Source organism: Narcine bancroftii, chromosome 6 (genome assembly GCF_036971445.1).
Source record: "Narcine bancroftii isolate sNarBan1 chromosome 6, sNarBan1.hap1, whole genome shotgun sequence".
Lineage (NCBI taxonomy): Eukaryota > Metazoa > Chordata > Chondrichthyes > Torpediniformes > Narcinidae > Narcine > Narcine bancroftii.
The window spans coordinates 143,465,988-143,490,413 of NC_091474.1; the positions used below are offsets into that span (position 1 = coordinate 143,465,988).

Here is a 24,426-nt window from a genome sequence, read left to right on the forward strand (position 1 = left end):
CTGTTGTCTATCTCATTGTCGATCCTTGCATCTGATGAAATGGTGCAGCCGAGATAGGTAAACTGGTTGACCGTTTTGAGTTTTGTGTGCCCGATGGAGATGTGGGGGGGCTGGTAGTCATGGTGGGGAGCTGGCTGATGGAGGACCTCAGTTTTCTTCAGGCTGACTTCCAGGCCAAACATTTTGGCAGTTTCCGCAAAGCAGGTCGTCAAGCGCTGAAGAGCTGGCTCTGAATGGGCAACTAAAGCGGCATCGTCTGCAAAGAGTAGTTCACGGACAAGTTTCTCTTGTGTCTTGGTGTGAGCTTGCAGGCGCCTAAGATTGAAGAGACTGCCATCCGTGCGGTACCGGATTGTATTTAGAAACAAAAGGACGAGTGTATTTTACAGGTGGTTCATTTGCAAGAGAGTTAGGAAAAGGGGAAACTAAATATTAAAACTCAAGACATGATTTCAATGAAAAACTTTAGCTGGATTGTTACATCACTTCTTGATGGAAAAATGGTGGCGCTCTGGTGCACACTCGCAGAGACCAGGGAGCAGAGTCACAGCGCTCCCAATAGGTCCAATCCAACTGCCGTCAGCTCCACACAGCCTTCAAATTGTCATCAACTGAGGTTACAATAATGAGAGACAATGCTGTTGGGGAAAATGTCCTCACCACCCAGATATCAATGACCCCCTATCATCTAGCTTTGTAATTCAAGCAACTTTTGTTCCCTGGTCAACCTAGCTTTGCTACAAACATCAACACTGCACAAGGACTAACAGTAAAAGTTGTTGGGCTTAATCTCGAAACTCATTGCTTTTCCATGGCCATCTGTCTCTTGGTCACTCCAGACAGAGCTTGAGCTAAAAAAAAAATCAGTATTTTTTTTTAATCCCAGAACGGACAGCAATACAGGTAGTCGTCAACTTACGATGGGGCTACGTTCTGGCACTCCCATCGGATGTTATGTAATTTTACACTTTGTGCATAGGTACAGGCTTACTTAACGAGAACTATGGCAAATATCATTTTTGTATTTATTCTCAGCATGTATGTTATTATTGGTAAATTTAGTTAAACCACATAATTTTTACTTTCTTATTTTTTTCATGGATCAAGAATATATTTAGATTTGATTTCATTTCATTTACAAGTGCAAAAAACCTGATTGCATGGAAATAAATGCAAACATCATGATTGCCAGCATAGTTTGAGAAATGGTGGATATAGCAGCTCTTTAAAAGAATAAGAACTGACAAAGAAAAGTTCACAGAAACAGAAGCATGACATCAAAGGACACAGTTTGACCTGCTGAGCTTCTCCAGCAATGTGTGTGCTTTTTTTAAAAACACATTTCAACCACAGTGTCTACAGAATTTTGTGATTTACTTCAGACAGTAACTGCACCACCCTTATCTGCAAGTTTGATGGCAAGGTTGGGATTGTTGCGGAGAGCAGAGCGTTCTGAGGAGGTGAGAATGGAATATGGAGGGGGGGGAGGGGGAGGTGATAAAGTTGAGATGTTGATGTCTTAGCAACAGTCGGAAATAAAAAAAAAGCCCAGAGCGGGCAGTTAGCCAGGACGAGGAAGAAGGCTTAAAGTGGGAGAAAGGGTTTTGGGTAGGGGAGGTGGAAATGCACGGTCATGGAAGTGAGCCCGGAGGCGACGAAAGAGGAGTTCAGCATCATGGCATGCACGGAACTCGCCGTGTGGGTGGTGGGAGACAAAGGTGAGGTGTCTATGGAGGACTGAGTGTTCAGTTTCAGAGGGGAAGGTCAGAGGGGTGGTTAAAAACCAAGCAGTGTATGAACTGGTGTTGGGAGGAGAGGGAGGTCCAAGAGTGGAGATGGAAGGAGGGAGAGGGGGGTTAGGGAGGTCAGAGGTGGAGAGAGGAGGGTAGGAGTAGCTAGAGGGAGGGGGATAGGAGATTTAAGGGTTAGGGGGTGGAGTAGGGAGAGGTGTAGAAGTATAGGGAAGGACTAGTGAGGGGGATTCAGTAGCAGAAGGAAAGACAGTGTGATTTCATGCTCATAAACCTTCCAGATGGAAGGAGGGAGAAGAGTGTAGCCAGGGAGGAATGAGTCCAAAATTAGCAAATTATGTTACTTCATTTGCATCTGTGCAATGTTAATTAGTGAGGTCCATTGTTAACACCTGTAATTTCAATTCAAATGGAATGCATATATAAAGCTCGTCATGGGAAGAGGTTTGTTTTAAAATAACCAAACGTTATTTACCAAATACTTTACAGAAATTCAAAACCATGCCAAAGTACAAATACGTTAATGTTTGACAAGCAGCACATCTCAGTTTTATGGTGTGGAATTTTCCCTTCATGCATTATTTATGATGAAAATAATGCCACTGAATAAAAAAACTGTTGAACCAGCTCCTATTTTCATGCAAAGGTAAGAAAATGGAGTCTCTGTACACCAATTCACACCAAAACTGTGAAAGTCCATCGGACAAGAAAAAGGAAGTGGAAGGCTCTGCAGGGATGTGAGCAGTAAGAAAGACACAGCCACCACGTTGAGGGTTGTTAATGATAGTTTTTATTCAAATTCCGTTCACCCCTTTAAGGGCAGCATGAGCTCAGTCATCTGGCGCACTGTGACGTCATAATCGCTGCCCAGGGTGTGCGCTGGAAGGGATGTTGGAGTCAGCGAGAAACCTCTGACGACGCCATTTCCCCATGGCTGCCCCGCCACGTGGCGATACAAGCGGGGCCAGTTCGCCATGAGGATTTGCGCCACCACACAACCCGCCCTCCCCAGAACCAGTTACACATCCTGTCACTTTGGTGGCCGGCCCCAGCGCTTGGGCGCGGCTGTGATAAGTCCAGATGGGCTGCTTTGAGACGGTCCACCGTAAAAAGTTCCTCCCTCCCCCAAATGTCTAGGGTGAAAGTTCCTCCAGTCCTGTGCAAGACTTTGTACGGCCCCTCGTATGGTCGCTGCAGCGGTGTGCCCTGCAGCCCCATTCACACGAAAATGAACTGAGCCGAATCGAGTTCTTTGGGGTGGTGGACTGGCCGAGTGCCATGGCGTGTTGGGGGTGGGGGAGCCAGGGAGCCCAGTCTCCTGCAGAGGTTCACCAGCAGGATTGTGTCAGTGGCCACGGTGTCGGGATCTGAGCCGAAAACCTCACCCGGTAGGAAAAGCGGTGCGCCGTACACCATCCCCGCCTCCAAGGCTTGTAGGTCCTCCTTGGGTGCCGTCCTAATCCTGAGGAGAACCCAGGGTAGCTCGTCCGCCCAATCTGGTCCGGAGAGCCTGGCCACGTGCAATGCCTTTAGGTCCCTGTGGAACCTCTCCACCAACCCGTTGGACTCCGGGTGATATGCCTTGGTGTGGTGGAGCTTTACACACAGAGGTTTTGCCATCTGGGTCCACAGGGCAGATGTGAACTGCGCTCCCCTGTCGCTGGTGATGTGCGTCGGGAGTCCGAATCGGAAAATCCACTGGTTGACCAGAGTCCTGGCGCATATCTCCGCAGAGGCTTCCTTAATCAGGATAGCCTCTGGCCACCTTGGGGTGCGGTCGACCACCATGAGGAGGTAACGAGCCTCCCTTGACACAGGCAGGGGTCCAACGATAATGACGTGGATGTATTGGAACCTGCGAGCCGTCGAGTTAAAGTTCTGTACGGGATCCTGCGTGTGTCGGTGGACTTTGGAGATCTGGCACCTGATGCAATTCATGGCGAGCTCTGCCACCTCTCTCTTGAGCCCATGCCATACAAACCGCTCTGCGACCATATGCAGCGTTGTCTTCACTGCTGGGTGAGCGAGGTCATGGACTAGACTGAAGACCCTGGCTCTCCAGTGCAGCAGGACTACCGGGCACGACGTACCTGTTGACACATCGCAGAGCGATGTGTGAGGGCTGCTGAGCAACTGGACGTCTTCGAGTTTGAGGCTCGAGATGGCGGTCCGCAAGGCCTGCGTCTCTGCGTCGTTCCTCTGGGCATGGGCCAGTTGAGCATAATCTAGGCCGGGGCGAGAGTGTTGATGGCGGGTCATGAGAGTGCAACTGCCACCACATTGTCCTTACCAGTCCTGTGTCGGACGTTAGTCGTGAACTCTGACACATATATGAGGTGGCGCTGTTGTCTGGCAAACCACGGATTTTTGGCCATCGCCAGTGCCTGTGTGAGGGGCTTGTGGTCCGTGAAGACTGAACGGCCTGCCCTCGAGGAAGTAACAAAGTGGCGGATGGCCAAGTACGGCGCCAGGAGCTCCCAGTCAAAGACGCTATATTTGAGTTCTGGTGGGTGCAGCTGCTTGCTGAAAAAGGCCAGTGGGCACCAGTGCCCATCGATCCACTGTTCCAGGACACCCCACCCCTCCTCCTGCACTGCCGTAGCTGAGGTGTTCACAGAGGGCGCCATGTGCGCCTCTGGCCATGGGTGTACTAGTAGTGTTGCATTGGCTAGGGCCTCCTTCGTCGCGACGAAAGCCTTATTCGTCTCTTCAGGCCAGGATAGAGTCTTTTCTTTGGTGGCCATCAATGCAAACAATGGGCACATGGTGCAAGCAGCTCCAGGTATGAAATGATGGTAAAAGTTCACCATCCCCACGAACTCCTGAAGGCCTTTTAGGGTGGGGAGTTTGGGGAAACGTTGGACGGCCGCCACCTTCTCCAGCACTGGTGCGGCCCCAGCCGCTGATATGGTGTGCCCCAAGAACTGGAGGGTCTCCTTGCTGAACTGGCATCTGGCCACATTGACCATGAGGCCGAAATCCACCAGGCGAGCAAAGAGGGTGTGGAGGTGGGCCTTGTGTTCGTTGCGGCTGTGACTGACAATGAGTATATCATCCAGGTAAATGAATACGAAGTCCAAATCTCTCCCTACTGCGTCCATGAGGCACTAGAACATTTGGGCCGCATTCTTTAGGACGAAGGGCATACGCAGGAACTCGAAGAGGCCGAAAGGGATGATAATGGTAGTCTTACCCACGTCATTTGGAAGCACTGGGATTTGATGGTATCCCTGCACGAGGTCCACCTTGGAGAAGATCCGTGCACCGTGGAGGTTGGATGAGAAATCCTGTATGTGGGTCACCGGGTACCTGTCAGGGATGGTTGCATCGTTCAACCGCCGGTAGTCCCTGCATGGTCGCCAGCCCCCATATGGGACCATATGGAGCGGTGATGCCCAGGCACTGTCTGAGAGCCAGACGATTCAGAGTTCTTGGAGTCTGGAGAACTCCTCCTTTGCTTGCTGGAGTTTCTCAGGTGGCAACTGTCTGGGCCTAGCATGCAGCGGGGGGCCTTGAGTGGTGATGTGGTGAAAGACCCCATGCTGGGGCACAGCGGCATTGAAACGTGGCTCTAGGATGGCAGGGAACTCGTGGAGGATGTCGGGAAATTCATCTCTGGCAGCGGCTACGGCAGTGATTTCCAGCCTGCAGATGTCTGCTGTGTCCAGTCGTGTGGAGTAGAATGTTCAGGCGTTGACCAGCCTCTTGCCCTCATGTCGACCAGGAGACCATGAGCCCTCAGGAAGTCAGCCCCAAACAGCGCAGTGCCCACAGAGGCTAGGACGAACCTCCAGTGGAACTTCTCCCTCTCTATCTGGATCTGTGCCTTGCGGGTGCCATAGGTCCTGATGTTGGAGCCATTGGCCGTCCGCAGGGTTGGACCGCGAGATTGGGTGCGACTCTCTAATGTGGTAGGGGGGAAGACACTCAGCTTGGCCTGTGTCCACCAGGAATTGGTGGCCAGTGGACCAGTCCGTCACATGAAGGAGGCTGTTTGTGCAGCCAGGCGTCGCAGCCTTTAACAATCTGGTCATTTCCCTGAAACCCGCAGGGCTAGCGGCACTTATGGGCTTGTGCTCCCCAGTGCTGGTGGTAGAAGCACCAGGATGTCTGGCCCTCCTCTGGCTTGGTCTTGGGGGCAGGCGGCGGTCAGCTATTTCCTGGACGTTCCACCAAGTTGAGGGCTTCCTCGTTTTCCTTCTTCGTGAGCCAGGGGGTGTCCACATGGGCTGCTGCTTTTCTCAGGTCTCAGACGCCCTTGTCCGTAAAATGCAGATGAATATCCTCCGGCATTTGCTCCAGGAATATTTGGCAGAGGAGAAAACAAGGCTTGTGGTTTTCCGCCAGGGCCAGCATCTCGTCCATCAGAGCCGAAGGACTACCGTCTCCAAACCCATCCAGGTGTAGGAGCCTGGAAGCCCGTTGCTGAGGGGTGAGCCCGAAAGTTCCCAGCAGCAAATTTTTAAGGCCAGTGTACTTGCCCACAGCCGGGGGGTGGTGGATGATGTCGTCCACTCTCGCCGCTGTATCTTGGTCCAGAGCGCTCACAGTGTGATAAAACATTGTGGTGCCTGCGGAGATGTTGTGGAGTTGAAACTGCTTCCGCCTGCCCAAATCACGTTCTTGGTTGGTGAGTCCAAATGGGGGGGAAGCTTGATGGAAACACCGTTAAGCTCTGCTAAATCCATGGTGTTCAGGAGTCCAGGAATTTGTCTGGGCTTGTCGGGGTCACCATTGTGGCGGGTGTGAGCAGTGGAAGAAACACAGCCACCATGTTGAGGGTCGTTAACGAATGTTTTTATTCAAATTCAGCATGAGCTCAGTCACCTGGTGCATTTTGACATCATAATCACTGCCCAGGGTGCGCGCTGGAAGGGATGCTGAAGTAAGAGAGAAACCTCTGATGACGCCATTTGGCCAAGGCTCCCCCACCATGTGGCAATACAAGCGGGGCCGGTTCACCATGAGGAGGTGCACCACCGCCACAGCTCCATATTAGTTTTTTTTTTTAATTACAGCAATTTTGGAGATAAAAAGTGAACATTTTAATTTAATTAACATAATTACTCACCTTGTGGTGGTTTACACTGCACCCCAAGTTCCTATCCACATTAATCCCGGTGCTTTTACATGGCCTGTGTCATCAGCTGGATTTTGAATTCATAAGCTGAGTTTTGCTGTGTGATTTAGACCCCCGAAAAGTAGTAGGGGTCCTGCAGGATAAATCGCAGCACAGGAATTGACTAAAAATTCCTGAAACAGTAACACTTTCCACAGATGGTTCCTGACATGCTGAGTGTCTCCGACATTTACCCATTTCCAGCATCTCCAGCATTTTCCACCCACCCCCCCCCCCCCACGATGAACATAGCAGTTAGCGCAGAGCTATTACAACACTGACAATCGAGGTTAAAATCCGTCGCCATCTCTAAGGAGTTTGTACGTTCTCCCTGTGTCTGCGCAAGTTTCCACCAAATACTGTAATTTCCTCCAGTGTTCCAAAGATATATGGGGTTAGTAGGTTAATTGGTCACATGGGTGTATTTGAATGATGTGGGCTCATGCGGCGGAAGGGTCTGTTACAGTGCTGTATCTCGAATAAAAAATCCGACTTCTTCATTCCACATGGGTCCAATCAGCAAATTAAGAACAAGTAGGCATTTATATAAATGGTGGCCAAATTCCTATATTGTAGAACGCATCTTTATTTGTTGCTGTTCATCTTGTGCCAGTAATCTGCTGCTCCTGGGAACTAGTCTTTAAGTGAGTTCAGCCAGTTACAATATTAGCATGACTGTTTCATGATGCAAAATTCAGATCAGTTGCAAGAGACACTGGGCTATCTTAGTGCCTGCCTTGAATTTTATTTAAAAATAAAAGACACGACTGCAGCTGATTTCTAACAGCATCAAAATCAGTGGAATTTCTTGTTTATTTTTATTGAATGACAACATTGTTTGACTGGTTTAATTATCTTAGATTTTGTACTTTAAATGGATGGGGGGGGGAGGTAGGGAGGGTGGGATGGGAGGAGGGAGGGGGGGAGAAAATGACACTGTATATATTTGAAAAGGAAAATGTATGTATCATGGTCAATGTGGTTTATAGTGTGAAAAATAAAATTTTTTTTAAAAAAGAGCAAGTTTTGGATTACGCTCATTTTGTAATTAAAAAGTGGTTTTGAGAGTAGAATTGCATTTTCACAACTGCAGGTAAGCCCAAAGAAAATTAACAAAGAACAGTGACCTCTGAAGTCCAGTCATTCTTTTAACGTAGGAGATGCAGCAAGGAGTTTGCCCCAATAAGTCATTTGTCCACAAAAATGATAATATCATGATTACACAGCATCATCTGATAATGCTGATTGAAGGACAATTGCTGACTGGGATGTTCTCCTTTTCTTCTTGGAATAGTGCCACTATCCACCCAAGAGAAAAAGTGGGCCTTGCTTTAACAACATTCTCTATGTGAAGAAATTCCACCTAATCTTCTCCCCTTCACCCTTAATCGATGCCCTCTAGTTTATGTTTCAGCTAACCTCAGGAAAAAGGCAACAATCATGGAAAAAGGCAACAATCATGGAAAAAGGCAACATTTATTCTATTTCTAGCCATTATAATTTTGTATACTGCTATAAAATATTCCCTCATTCTTCCTCGCTCCCTGTTTAACAATTCCCTGTAACTCATTTCCTCAAACCCTGGCAACATCCTAGTAAATCTCCTCTGCATTCCTTCAATTTTATTGATACATTTCCTGTCATTAGGTGACCAAAACAGCACACAATACTACAAATTTGGCATCACCAATGTCATATACAAATTTACCACAACATCACAGCTCCTACATTCAATAATTTGAATTACAAAGGCCAGAATACCAAAAGCTCTCTTTACAACCCTATCTTCCTGTGACGCCACTGTCAGGGAATTCAGTATTTGATTTCCTAAATCCCTCTGTTCTACTGTTCTCCTCAGTGCTCTACCATTAACCATGCATGACTTATCTTGATTTGTCTTTTCCAAAATGCAACATCTCACCTTCTTCTGCATTAAATTCCATCTGCCATTTTTCTGCCCATCTTTCTAGCAGGCCCAGAAGGCATGCTTTGAAAGCGTTCCTCGCTGCCCACTACACCTCCAGATGAGTGTCATCGGCAAACTTGCAGAGTCAATTTACATTATCATCTGGATCAATGATGTAGATGACAAACAACAATGGTCCCTCACACCCATCCTTGAGGCACACCACTAGACACAGGTCTCCATTGAGAGGTATTTACCACTCTCTGGTTCATTCCAGTTCAATACCTCACCTTTTTTTTTGGGGGGTCATTATCAAAGGCCACGGAAACAACATCCATAGCTTTTCCTTCATCAGCGTTCCTGGTAACATCCTTGAAAAACTCGATAAAATTGGTTAAACATAACCTACCATGCAGAAAACCACGACGACTATCCATAATCTGTCCGTGACTATCCAAACAAGTGTGCATCCAATCTCTTAATACTCCTTCCAATAACTTACAGTACCTATTACTGATGTAATTTCCTGGGTTATTTTTGGAGCTTTTTATTTACAAAATGTAGTACAATATGAGCTACCCTCCAATCCTCCAGCACCTCACCTGTGGGTTAAGACATTTTAAATACATCTGCCAGGGCCCCTGAAATTTCTGCACTAGCCTCCCTCAAGGTCCAAGGGAATACCTGGTCAGTCCCTGAGGATTTATCAACCTTTACTTGCTTTCAGACAGCAAGCACTTCTGAATTTTTAACCTGGGTACGTTACATGACCTCATTGCTGGTTTTCCTCACTTCCATAGATTCCATGCCAGTTTTCAAAGTGAAAGCAGATGCAAAATATCCATTCAAGATCTCGCCCATCAATTCTGGCTTCGTACAGAGCCAACCACTATGATCTACAAGAGGACCAATTTTGTCCTTTACTATCCTTTTTCTCCTTCTGGAGAAGCCCTTTGCATTTTCTTTCATCTTATCTGCCATGGCAACCTCATTCTTTCAGGCCTCCCGATTCCCTGTAGTTTTCATATTCCTCAAGTGCTTCATTTGCTCCTTGTCATACCTGCTATACACCCTTCTCCTCTTCTTTATTTAAATTTCCATCTATTAATATCCAAATACAGAAAATAACAGTAATATTCCAAATTATACATCTATACATTACAGCTCCCACCACCCCCCAAAAAAAGTCAAAAGACAAGAATATAGCCATAGAAAAGTTAAGAAAAAAACCTAGTTACCAAAATATCACCACCATTCACACAACTTTTCCTTCTCTATCACTTATTCATCCCAAGGACTTAGCAAAGTTTCACGAAGTTCAAGGAAAGCTCTTTATGAATTAATACCTACTTAACATTAAAACTTAAAGCATTCAATACTTTATCCATTGGTATGTTTTAAAACCAACTGCAAACCATACCTCCCCTTCACCTCTCTCCTCCCAACTCCTTGGTATTTAAAATCTTTTTAACTCTTATGCTCAGGCATATCCATCTTATCAATCTAGGTTCAAAAAAGGAAAAAAGGAAATATAAAAATAAAAACAACACCGCCCCCCCCCCCCCCCACCTCCTATTTTACAGGTTGTGGCCCAAGTCACAAAAACCAAACAGGATTCAATAGATGTCAGTCCATTACCCTCCAGCCCCCTGCCCCCAAATGTTCACCATCATTCCAATTCATTTCCATTAAACAGAATAAAGTCATTTTAATTCATTCCTTATGAATCAAGAAAAATGTTGGACTCCTGCTTGCTGTACTTCCCCCTGATCATCTTCCTAATGAATAGTCAGTAAAATATCTGACTATTATTGTGTACATCCAGGGTCTATATAAACAAAAAAGCTGATTCGCTCCTCCTTGTACAAAGATCTCGAGGGTCACAGGGTAGTGTAGAATAAATCTATACCTTTACTCAAGGTATTCTTTACCAGATGGAATTCTTTCCTTTACTTCAACAACTCAAAACTAATATCAGGAAAGAAGAAAATCTAATTTCCATGATATTCCATTGGGCTCCTTCTTTCACAGTTTGGTTTGCTGCAAGCTCTAATGCTTTCTCTCTGACCTGAGAACAAAGAAGCTTTATCAATATAGACCATGGTTCTTGGTCTGGTGATGGTCGTGGCCTTAAAGCCCTGTGCGCTCTTTCTATTTCAATGTCACCTTGACACTCTTTCTGTCTAAGAACTTCAGGTATTGAAGGTTGAAAAACATCATTATATTATCATCTTATGGCCAACAATTTAGATATTGTTCCTTCCACTGAAATTCTCTACTAAATCCACTTTCTCACACTTGTTTATTCACAGCAGCAAGTGCATCAGTTGAATTCTCCATTTTATCCTGAACCATTTCAACACCAAATTCCACAATTTTAACTCTTGCTTCCAATATCATCAAATCTTTTTTTGCATTTTGTGCACTATATCATCATACTTATTAGTTTTTTTAATGTCTTATCTCACTTATTTTAGCTCTTTTATCATCATCAGTGGTTCCGCACATAACCCATGTGTTTTTAATTTGCATTTTTTATTTACTACCTCCTTTCGTAACAGTAATTTCTTCTTCATCGTTGGCCTGCAATTCAGCCATATAGACTTCTGTAAGCAGCATCTCAAACAACTTAATTCTATTTTGATCTGTGCATGCATGTCTGGTCACGCATGCAGTGACGTTTCTTCTTCCTCTTCAACGTCCCTCCGTTACTGTAGCCACGATGGCGCTGCAGTTCGTTGAACAGTCGCCTTCGGAACTCTCATCAGTCAGCTGGAAGCCTTCACTACAGCGCCCGGATCCATCTGTGAGATAGACCTTCTTGTCATTTTCTTTGTTGCGATTTTTTTCTCCTTTTTCGGTGACACTAAGAAAATGCTTTCTGTCTACTCTTAAACAGTTTCTGATACTTTGATTTCAGTCTCTTTACTAATTTTTACATTTTTTTTAATATAAATTATTTCTTTGGAGAGCCAGATTCCTACTTCATGACTCTACCTCATCATATGATGTCCCTCACCCTTTTCTTCTTAACCAGATCCCCAATATCCCTCAAAATCCCTCCTTTACAGTATAGGAATCCCAATATGTGGAAATTTAAAATCACCCACTATCACAACTTTTTGTTTCCTGCAGTTGTCTGCCATCTCCCTGAAGATTTGCTCCAATTCTCACTGACTATTGGGTGGTCTATAATACAACCCCATTAATGTGGTGATAACTTACCCATTCCTCATTTCCATCCATATAGCCTCAGTAGAAATGTTCTTTAGTCTGTCCAGCCTGAGCACACCTGTGATATATTTCCTGACCAGGTAATGCTACTCATTTCCTTTTCACTTGCATCACCGCCATCTATCAATGGGGGCTGGTGGGAGACTCTCCAGGCAGCCCACTGTTGGTCCCCGCACTTATCCAGCTGCCCCACTTTCTTCCGGTGGCTTGTTGTTGGTCCCCACACTGATCCCTGCACCCTGTTTCCCCTGACAGCCCACCACCAGTCCCCACTAATCCCACTGGCCCGCTCCCGTCTCCCGAGAGAGAGCAGTGAGGTGAGACCAGCGCGGGGACCGACATCGGGTCGCCAGAAGAGAGCAGTGCAGTAGGACCAGCGCAGGGACTGACAGTGGCAGTTTGTTTTTATAAAATGTTTTTTTTTGCTCTAGCTAAGCTGCTTTTGTTTTCTCTTGCAAGTTACAGCAGTATTTTTATTAAAAATGTTTTTCCTGTTGTCTGAGCTGCATGTTTTGTACAAATTTTTTTTTCAGCTATACTGTAGCTAAACATTTCAATAGCATTAAATGCTTACCCATAAATACACTAAAATATTACCTGCTGAAATGGGAGGTTTGAGGGGGGGGGGGGTGGAAGAAGGGAGAGCCTTATATGCTGGTGGGTCTTTATGTCTGAACTCTTTGCAGAACCTCATCATCCTTCCTACCCACATCATTGGTTCCTACATCGATCACAGTATCTGGCTGCTCACCCTCCATCTTGAGAATACCATGAACTTGATGTGAGATATCCTGAACCCTGGTATCTGGGAGGCAACATCTCTTCCACAGAACTTCTTATCTGTTGCCCTGACTTGTGAATCCCCTGTCTCTACAGCTCACTTCTTCTCCTCCCTTCCCTTTTAAATTTAGACCTACATACAGTACAGTAACAGGCCATTTCGGCCCACAAGTCTGTGCCGCCCAATTTACACCCAATTAACCTACACCTCCAGTACAATTAAGACAGTGGGAGGAAACCAGAGCCCCAAGGGAAAACCCACAGAGACAGAGAGAACATACAAACTCTTTACAGACAGTGCAGAATTCGAACACCAGTCCCAATCACTGGCATTGCAAAGATTTGGCACTAACTCTATGCCAACCATGCCACCCTTTCTTAGCCAAAGGACCAGACCTTGTGCCAGAGACCTGACCACTGCAGTTTATCCCTGGTAGGTCATTCCCCTCAGCAGTACAGCTCTGTACTGAATGAATATTCCCTTTCCTTCTCCTGTCACCCAGCCACCTTCCTACTGACTCCTAGGTGCAATTACATCCCTGTAACTCCTGTCTTTCATTCCCTCAGCCTCCCAAATGATGTAGAGTTTATCCAACTCCAATTCCCCAACACAGGAGCTGGAGTTGGATGCACCTCACAGATGAAGTTGTCAGAGATGCTGCTCCCTGACCATCCACATTCTGCAAGAGGAGTATGTCCCTGTCAGCCGTTCCACAAAATAGGGAAAAAGAAGTTAGAAAAAAACCTGTCCTTGCCAAATCCTTTTGTTCAACAGGACTGTCCTCACCTCAACTCCTGCAACAACCATCTTGGCCTCTGCTTGGCAAAGCCTCTCAAGCCAAAGCCTCTGAAGGGATGGTCATGAGTGACGAGGCTGACCAAAATTTAGTTTGAGACATTTCTCTGCTGGGTTCTGCCTCAACATTCAGGGGCTGAGAAGATGAACACGCAACACCACAGTCACTTCTTTTGAGCCATATCGGACTCCATACAGTGGAGTATTTTTCCCAGGATATCTCCTGATTTCCATTTTTCCAGGACTTCTTGCCACCACTCTCGGTCATTTGCTGCTATAATATCAAGACCAATCATTCCAACCTTATCTGTGGAATTTAGTTCCACATTTGGACCAATGATATGAACCAAGGTGTACATCTGACACCAAAAATGATCATCCATGACCAGGTTACTGATGAGTAAATCCTGCTCAACTGCAGTGTCCATTAAGACCAGATGAAGCAGGGATAGGGATAAGCCATTCAGACCCTCATCCTGCTTCATCATTTAATAGGATCAAGGCTGATTTATACTGCTCATAACCACTTTCCTGCTCTCATACCACTGCCCTGGATTCTCTTGCTGATATATATCTACCTATCTCACCCTTCACAGATCTATGTGGCAAGGAATTTCAAAGACTCACAACCCTTTAACAATTTAGTCTTAACGGTTCTTTGGTTCTGGACTTACCCAACATCCTTTCGGCATTTCTTCTTCAAAAATATTGCATGCTTTGATAAGAATTCCTTTCATTCTTCCGATTCCAATGAGTAGTATCTCAACCAGTTTGTGTTTTCCTTGTTAGACATCTCCTCCATACCCCGGATCGTTCTATTGAATCTACACTGAACCACCTTCAGTTAAAAATCTTTCCCAAATTAGGGGACCAAAATTGTTCACTGTATTCTAACATGATCTTGCTAGAACCTTGATAATACAGCAAGTCTTCCCTTGAAATAAGCACCAACAGTCCATTATCCTTCTCTATTACCCATTGGATTTAGATATCAACTGCGAATGATTCACAGGGGCCTGTATCTTTTTAAACTCCAGCTTTCTGAAATATTTCTTCACTTAAATTCCCTTGTTATTCCTCCCAAAATTAACAATTTCACTTTTGTTTCTTACATTATATTCAACTTGTTGCCCATTCACATACACATTATCGATCACTCTCTGTAAACTCTTTGTATCTGTAGTTTCTCTCAGGTTTGGAATAGGTGTGGAGGGCAGAGAGATCAGAATGCTAACAGGGGAGAGAACTGAACAGCAGACTGAGGCTCAAGGTCATATTTTCTGAACACACTTCAATGGTAGGCATTCATCAGAGAAGGTACCCTTTGAGTGGGAAACATAACGTTTAATAAAATCATATTTACGTGGGTCTGTATTTTAAATAAAATTCCAAAGCTGCTTCACAGTAAACAAGCAACTGAAGTAGAGGGGACAATATACAAGAGATCTGCTGGGATGTCATTCACAATTACAACAGAAAAAAGTACAAATCCAATTCGTTTTCTTTTCATCTGGGAACATTTCCAATCGCAAGAGTGTAAATGATGAAATAAAGTGTCATATCTGGGTAAATCAGATTCCAAGCTTGTTCTGAGTTCTGTTAAGTGAACAGAACCATTAACACATCTTAAAATTTATATATTTTTTAAAATTTAGACATACAGCACGGTAACAGGCCCTTTTGGCCCACGAACCCATGCCGCCCATTTACACCCTATTAATCTACAACCCCTGGTACTTTTTTTTCAATGGTGGGAGGAAACTGGGGCCTCCCGGGAAAAACCCATGTAGACATGGGGAGAACGTACAAACTGCTTACAGAGAGCATGGGATCCGAACCCTTGTTCCAATCGCTGGCGCTGTAAAGGCCTAATGGCTACACTAATCGTATCACCCCTTTCTTCTACTTAACATAAATACTTGTGTATAATGCGACCCCCCCCCCATTTTTGATTGGAAAAGGGAGAAATTTTACCCCCGTGTATAATACGACCCCCCCCCTCTCTCACCCGCCTGAGTCACGCTGCCGTCTCTCCAGCCGCTCGCTCGCCTGCCCGAGTCGCACTGCCATCTCTCACGACCCCCACTTCCCTCACCCGCCTGAGTCACGCTGGCGTCTCTCACGACCCCCCCCCTCACCTGCCTGAGTCACGCTGGCGTCTCTCCAATCTGAGTCGCGAGTTGCAGAAAAAAATTTAAAATTTTACTCCCATGTATAATGCGACACCCAACCCCCCCCTCCATTTCCCTATTTTTGAGGGGGAATTTTTTTTTTGCATTATACTCAAACATTTACAGTAAGCATTTAATTTCTTCTTCTTAAGCATTCCTCGACACCAAGGATGACTCATCTTTAATTTTGAGGGTTCTCAGATAGCTTATGAAGTGTTAACAATTATCTGTCTAAGTTTAAGCAAGTCTGGGCCTTATTTGCACAGGTTGTCAAGGGATGTTCAAAATTATTAACAATGATAATGGGTGTATTGTACCATGGACATATGCACCAAAATTCTAACTTGCTGCAGCTGAACAAGTACTTAGTGAAAATAAATACAAAAACAGAAATAACCACAATAATATTCTTAAGTGAATTAAAAAAAGACAATAAATAAATATAGATAGATTATAGCTATTCAGATAAGGCAATGACATGGCAATAATTCAGAGAATCCCTAATTAGTGTAACAAGAGGAGATTCAAGAGTCTGATAGCTCCTGAACAAAAACTGTGTTTGAACCTGGAGGTACTTGCGTTCAGGCAGAGAGAAGAGGCTGTGACCAAAGTGATGGGGGACTTTTCTGATGTTGGCTGCCTTCTTGAGACAGCCCTTAGATTGATGTCTGCAATATATGGGAGGCCGGAGGCTGCAATGGGCCTGGTCACATTTCCTAATTTCTCCAGACTTCTGTGTTCCTGGCCACTTGAAATCCCAATCCAAGTTGTAATGCAGCCTGTCAGTATAGTTTCCACAGTACACCTGTAGAGGTTTACTAGAATATCCAATGACATGTCTTTAGACTCCTTACAAAGTAGAGGTATTGGTGTGCTTTCTTCATGGCTGGCTCCAAGAAAGGTCTTCTGTAATAAAGACTCACAGGAACTAAGGATATTCTGACTCTCTCCACCTCTATCTCATCAGTGCAGACAGGTGGGTGGTCCCTTGTTTCTCCTTCCTAAAATCAACAATAAGCTCCTTGGTCTTGGTGATGTTGAGAGCACAATCGTTGTTCTGACCCCACCCAATCAGGATCTCAATCTCCATTCTGTATTCTGACTCATTTCCAGTTATTTGGCCAACAATGGTGGTGTCGTCAGTAAATTTGTAAGTTGAGCTGTAGCTGAACTTGGCTGTGCAGTCATGGGATTACAGGGAATAGAGCAAGGGACAGATTTGGAATCCTGAATCCATCAGTTTGTTCCACTACCAGAATGAGCACCGTGTTGATGCAATTTCCTGGTGATCATGCTGCTGTCACAGCTCACCCATGGATTTCAATTGGAATTGTAAGCCTTAGGTTATACAGGCAATGTGGAAGTTAAGCCCCTTCTTAAATATTATTTAGGTATAAGGTGTTTAAATATTTGTATGTGTTTCATGTAATTTAAACATTTTTTAATCCCTAATTTCCACCTCCACCCACTCAGGCCAAGAAATTCTAAGCACAGGAAGAGATTGTGAGCAACAGGCCAGGGCCAGAAAATGTGGACTATCAATTATGTGAGACATGTTTGTTATTAAAAGAAATGTTGTGATGACTGTACAACCTGAGAGTCTTAACTGGCTTAATTGAAGGACCATTATCAAGTGCATTTACTGATGTTCACAGGGGTATAGCTTCCATTTGTATGTGACCTGGTATTTCACTGTAAGAAATTAAATATGTTTACCTCTCCCACTCCAGCTTTCTGATGCTTTTAAATGAATGCTCTCATTGTCTCCAACATGAACGCCATATTTCAACTTTGTGATTCTTCTTAAACCTTTTGGCCTAATGCTGGCCTGTCCTCCCAAGCTTCACTGACTATCCTTGGATCTGCTGACAGGTTTGCAACCTCATCCTCTTCACTCCTCAGCAATTTATAAAATCTTCAATCACTAATTTTAACTTTTCCATGCATGACTTAAATCCCTGTACACCTCCACTCACAAGGCACAATTACGTTGAAATTTCTATTACAGCCTGGGCAAGCATGAGAAGAATATCGACTTGAGTGCAATATCGACCAATCATACGTGACAAAAGCAGAAGTAGAACATTCAGCCTCTTGTGCCCTCCTTACCAGTAATACGATCACGGCCAATCTTTTACCTAAACTTAATTTTCTAATTCACTCACCCTCACAAACCTGAAAATGTTTTGGTCTCTCTTTGTCTTAGTATGACTCAGTTCTTTGAGAATGTTAGTGGAGAGTGGCTTTACTTCTCAAAAGAGGGAGACCAGAAATAGCATCAACATGAATAAATCCATGCATTTAAGATCAGGTCAATAGCTAATTTACAATCTATGGAATGGGAATAATATTCAATATAAATGATCACACTTCAAAAACAAATTTTCATTTTGTAGAAAATATATTTAGTTCATTTCTCAATATCAATTTATAAATATGCTCTCGGCAAAATCACCCAGGATCTCAATATAGGTGTTGATCTATGACATGGATATAAATAAGCACCCTCTTTAAAAATAACAAGCAATATATGGCATTATTATTATTAATTATTGCCTTAGAAAATGGATTTTGTATTTTTTCAGTGTCCTAGAAAACTGTTGTCCATTTAGGTCTCCTCCAACTGGAAATTGCTCAAAGAAGATTTTTGAAACTGAGATGGGTGGTTTAGACCTGGATTTATGCAAAACAGACCCTGTATAATTCTCAATGGGATCATACACAATTAAAAGTAGCTCCAAACATCTGCTGTGTAGCAGTCTGAGCCCACAGCCACAGTACTCACCATGGAAGAAAGAGCGTGCTGAAGCTTGGGAGAGCTTCTAAATTTAATGAATGGCTGGGACAGTCACATACATGAAATAAATGCCAGGAGGTTGTTCTGTTTGTGGGGACCGGAACGATGAGTAGTGTCAATTAGGCAGTGCAGTTTTGGTTTGCGGACAGGAAAAGTTAGAGGAATAAGAACTGAACACAGGCAAATGGAACTAGCTTGGCTGGCATTGTCAAGTTGTGCCAAAGAGCCGGTTTCCATGCTGTAAAACTCTATGATGGTGTCTCTGGAAAAAAACATTGTGGATCAATAGGTATATGATCTCGTATGCTAACTCGTATGTTTATCTCCCACAGATGATGCCCAACTTACAGGGAATATCCAACCATTTCTGGTTTTATTTCAGATTTCCAGTTTGTTTTCAATTTGCAGTGCACTTTTCATCACACACACAAAAAAATGCCAGCATGTACTGTACACCATCTGAAAACAGTTGTCGCAAACATTTCAGTACATGGATCAGGGAGCCACCAGAGCAAGACACTGAGTGTGGTCTGGTGGCCCAGCCTGATTATGTGTACTGCGTCATCGGCAACTAGTGGAGAGGATCATTTGGTTTGTTTTAGATATTATGATTTCAGACTCATTGCTCAAACCAATCCTTCTATTCGGAGCACACAATAGCTATCTGCTTTGATGCCTCTATGAGCAGTAGACCGAGGCAGACAGGTTTTTGCTGCAGCAACTTAGAATTAGCCTGAGGGAGTCAACAAGACCTTGGCCTCTGTTAGGAATGCTGACCAGATACAAAAGACTGGTCAACGGGTTTTCCCCACAGCATTTCACAAATCTCGATGACAGCATCAGAATCCAGTGATAGTTTTGAAGACTCTGTGGGAGTCGAGTGCTTCTTTCCCTTCTGCCCCATGCTATCCAGCGCTGCCAAGGACCTCCCCACTGAAGTATCCAGGACGTTAGCATCTCAGCAACCACATGCTGCAGAAAGCACGTTGAGCACCCCGTGGACCCTGGGAGGAGAGCAGCGTGCAGCCGGTTCTGCCCAAGCAGGTCTCCCAACTGTTCACGGCGTGCACCGCTGAAGTACAAGTCAGGCCACAAAGTGTGCTCCTACCTCTACTGTACACCGTTCCACAAAGGTCAATGTTAAACCTTTAAGCTCCCAATTACGTCGTCAATTGGTCTTGCAAAAAGCGATGCAATGCTTTAAAGTGGAAAAATAACTGAATTGACGAGCACGTCCAATTTTCCAATCGGCGCGACTACGGGGATCTTTAAAAAAATAAATGGTGTGTCTTGTGCATGAAAACAGGTGCCAATTAATAACATTTCTAGGCTCGTGCCAGAAAATAATATACTTTTTTTAAAAATAAAAAGATATACAATCATTACTACCAATGTTTTTCGATAAGATCCAGATTTCGGTTGGCTGGGCAATTCTAACAAGGGCTGATCGATCCAGGATCACTTGTCCCTGCCGTAATTTTAAACGGGACACGAAACGGCTTTTGCAAGACTTGTCAGTGCCGAGAAGCACTTAGTGCAGGATAATGTGCAAGGGGATAACATATATCTAGATAGACACACACAGACAGACTGGTCACCGTCGGTGCAAACCACCCCTCTCATCTGATGGACGCAACAATTGAGATGCGGCTGCCAACGCTGCGTGGCAAGGGACACGGGGAAAGAGGGGGGGGGGGGGGGGGAGAAAGGGACACTCAGCTCCTCTCATTGGTAGGTCCAATGAAAGCAAGAAATTGTCCATTTTGGTAGGATCATCCCTTTTTTATACATTTGCTTGTAAAACCTTACAAAGGTACCATTTATTTATTTTGGTTTATTTGCTCCTAATTTTTCTTTTTGGCAGCATTTACTCCGGGCAAATCCGCCTCAAGTGACTCTCATCGCCCAATTAACCTTTAGCAAGCGCTGCCCAGGTTACGAAGCCGCGCCAGCTGGGAGCCCCCCCTCCCCAGTTTTGATGGGCGAAATGTCAGCGAAGCGGCAAAGTTGCAACAAAGGGCGATGAAACCGGGCCCGAAGAACGTTCGGTCTCGTCGCGCTACACGCCCGCAAGGGGTTCTTTTGAGTCAGCCCAAAGACCCACCTTTGCCCCTTTGTTTGGTTGGGTTCAGTTGCAAAGCCGATGGAAGCCTCCGTCCAGCTCGCCGAGAATGCCGGAAGGGGAGAGGCTCGCTCCCCGCGTCTCCTTCGCCCAGAATCAGGGTCCCCGGCTCCGAGCGGCTCCTTGATTCTCTCTCCTTCTGGTCTACCAAGGTGGCAATGGGCTGCATCCGGTAGCCCCGCCACGAAACCGATTACACTCCATCAGCAGGCGGCTGCGTCACCGTCCGCCTGGTCCAAACCCCCCCCCCGCCCACTCCCAGCTGAGCCCCGGCTCAGGAAGCGCGCAGGAAGCCGGGCGATGGGAGGAGAGCCCAGGGCGAAACGTTGCCCCAGCGGGGTCCAGGCGGCTGCCGGAGAGTCCGTGCCCGATTCCGCTGATCGGCGGCTCCCGCTTCACGTCCACACCTAGGATGCCTCTCATTCGAGTCGCAACCATGTGGATTTTGGTCGCGGCTTTCCCCTTCCCCCGCCTTCATGAATGGCCCGAGCTCCAGTTTCGTGACGCCGGTCGGTCAAGCTCTTAAAACCGGTCAGCCCAAGGAGCAGAATTCGTGGTCAGAGATCAAAGGGAGGGGTCTTTTTGATGTTGGCCCAATAACATTTTTTGGAAATCTGGTCATTTTAACCCCCCCCCCCCAATCCTAAATTGTAATCCCATGCCAACTTTTCCATGGAGATTCGAGCCACTTTACTATTCCACAGGAACCTTCTGACACACTCGACAAGCGTCTTAAAGAAACCCCGGGGCAATGAAATGGGTAACGATTGAAAAAGATACTGCAGCCTTGGCATCACCGTCATTCTGACACCATTAACTCTGCCCACCAGTGTTATGGGCAGAGTCCTCCATCTATCAAAGGTCGCCTAAATCGACTAGAGCAAGGGGAGATCATTAAGTTTGTATAAGTTGCATTAATTCTCATCGATCTTTACCCCCCCCCCCAATATTTTAAGCTTTTTGCAGCCATTTAATTTGACTTACCCATGATATTGTCTATAATCCCCATTTGTCAAAGGAATAATTTCACTTTTGTCCAGATTTGCCTGGTACCTGAGACCTTCCCGTAATCCTTCTGCGTGGTCATCAGCCTGGCCAACGACCCCTTGGGTGCCGTCAAATATACTAACACGTCACCAGCAGAAAGGTTGATTTTTTCGCTCCACCTGGCTGACCTTGAACCCCCTTATGTCTGGAACCAACCAAATGGGTTCTGCCAGCAGCTCAATTGCAAGTGTAAACAGCACTGAAGACAGTGGGCAGTCTTGTCTACCGGACTTACTCAGTGGAAACTCTGGAGACATCAGCCCATTTGTAATAATTTTTTTCTTAGGGTTTATGGTAAGGTGTCTTCACCCAGTTAATAAATGATTGACCCAATCCAAATTTCCCCAGTACCTTGAACAATAAATGCCACTCCAGTCATGGAAGGCCTTCTCCACATCTCGAGATACAGCCTCTCCCAGATCCACCCCTGACTGTGCCAGATGTGCTATATTAAGCAATTTAACTATATTGTTTGCTGATATCCTCCTTTTTACAAATCCAGCTTGATCTGGACTTGCTAATTTCAATAAATATTCTGCCAACCTATTAGCCAATGCTTTTGCAATAATTTTATAATCTGTGTTTAATAACGAGATGGGTTCATACAAAATGGGGCTCGATGATTGCCGTTGAGAAAGACTCTGGGAGGGTATACGTCTCCTCTGCCTGATCCACTACTTTCATAAGAAAGTTCATTTGCAGATCTTCAAACTCTTTTTAAAATTTGACAGGGAAATCATCCTCTCCCAGTGATTTGCCATCTTGCAGAGCTCAGGGTCCATGCAATCTCCTCCTTGAAGAAAGGGACACTCAGCCCCTCTCACCCTTCCTGATCCAAATTTGGTAGGTCCAATGAAAGCAAGAAATTGTCCATTTTGGTAGGATCATCCCTTGATTCTGATGTATACATTTGCTTGTAAAACCTTACAAATGTACCATTTATTTATTTTGGTTTATTTGAGATCTTGGCTTTCCCTGTTTGAATCACATTAATTGTTCTTGAGGCCTCACTTGCCAGGACGAGATATAATGCACCCTCTCTCCCAGCTCATAATACTGCTGTCTAGATCTTAAAATCAACTTTTCTTTGTTTGTAATGTGCAATATATGAGCTTTTTATTCACAAAAGTCCTGTATTTTTCTTCTGTCCTGCTCTTTGATAATTCTTTTCCAATTGAGCAATCTACTGTTCTAGGGTATTAACCTCCTTCATATGCCCCTTTTTGATGCTTTTTGGTATATCCAATGACATGGCCCATTAAATAAGCCTTTAATATGTCCCATATTAGGAAGTTATCCTCAGTAAGCAGGCAGTTCATCTCACAGAACAATTCTATTTGGGCCCGAACAAAGCTACAAAATTCCAGTTTTCCCACAGCAATGTATTCAGGCACCATCTAAACATCGAGGCCTGCTTATCTGGCAGTACAATGGATAAAGTCAAGGGAGAGTGGTCTGACAGTAGTAGCGTCATGTACTTGGTTTCCCACTATCCTACCTTCCAATTGCGCTGATGGCAAAAATAAATCAATTCTAGTTTAGGAATCATTGTCTCAAATAAAATCAGTAATCTTTTTCTCTCAGATTCAGCCTTCTCTTTTTATTTGAATAGTTTAATTAAAATTTTAAGCCACATTACATTCAAATATATTCAATATGATAATACATGTACAAAAAACAATATGGTATATACCAAATCCCCCCTCACCCCCCATCCACCCTAATACCCCTCCCACAAATCCCTCCCCCTCCTGACTACCCCCAACCTCAAAGATAGAAGAAAGAAAGAAAGGAGATAAATGCCACAGAATAGGGTAAGGCCACCACAATGGGTCGAAGGAAGTTCAAAACTTTAAACCCATAAGGCATCCACATTTTCTGATAAAAAAGATAATTATTACATAATTTATACATTATCCTTTCCAATGGAATGCATGATCTCAATTCCATATGCCATCATTGCAAACTTAAATCAATCTCATTTTTCCATGCAATCGCTATACATTTTCTCGCCACAGCCAAGGCTAATCTCAAAAACACAATTTAATACCTAGTTAATCTCAATTTCAAACCCAACATTTTAACATTACCTAATAAAAATAATGTTGGTTCCATCAACAACTTATTCTTAAAAATTTTCTCTAAAACCTCCTTAAGTCATGTCCAAAAAGTTTTAATGGTATCACATGACCAAGTAGAATGTAAAAAAAAAGAACCTACTTCTTTATGACACCCAAAACATACCAATATATCTGAGGAAATGGAATTATATCTCTTTAATTTTTCAGGAGTTAAATATAACTGATGTATAAAATTATAATGAACTAATTTAAATCTCATATTGACAATATTAGTCATACTACCTTTACATAAATTTCTCTAAACTTCCTGATCAAGTGATATTCCCAAATCTTTTTCCCACTTTAGTCTAGACTTATGCAAATCTAGCTTAGGCATTTTATTCTGTAATAATCAATACATTTCAGATATATTTTTTTTCTTCCTGCCTTCCATAATTTCAAATTTTGACTACCTTGGCAACTTTAAAGCATGTCCAAAATTATCCAATAATAAAGCTCTAACTTGATAATAACAAAAAAAAAGAGTACTTTGTGGAATTTCATATTTCTCTTTCATTCTTTGAAAAGAAATAAAATGACCAGCTTTATAGCAATCTTGTGCAGTCTTAATTCCTTTCTGATC

The 24,426-nt window shown here is 44.3% G+C and overlaps 1 protein-coding gene and 1 long non-coding RNA gene across 13 annotated transcripts in view; one reads left to right on the forward strand and one right to left on the reverse strand.

Moving 5' to 3' along the window:
* The window catches only part of rnf144aa (ring finger protein 144aa), an 85,868-nt gene extending 64,765 nt beyond the window's left edge, over nt 1-21,103 (reverse strand). For 3 of the 12 annotated variants that reach the window (XR_011340385.1, XM_069886216.1, XM_069886217.1), the window contains exon 1: nt 20,659-21,103. The gene's annotated coding sequence lies outside the window, so the exon portion shown is untranslated. Of the gene's footprint in view, nt 1-19,662; nt 19,900-19,943; nt 20,176-20,658 lie in introns of those variants that run through there. The other 9 variants (XR_011340386.1, XR_011340387.1, XM_069886222.1 and 6 more) reach the window with 6 other exon arrangements.
* Nucleotides 20,199-22,272, forward strand: LOC138736546 (uncharacterized). Its single transcript, XR_011340388.1, has 2 exons — nt 20,199-20,320; nt 20,419-22,272. It is a non-coding gene; the product is annotated as an uncharacterized lncRNA (long non-coding RNA).
* Nucleotides 22,273-24,426: the final 2,154 nt, after the last annotated feature.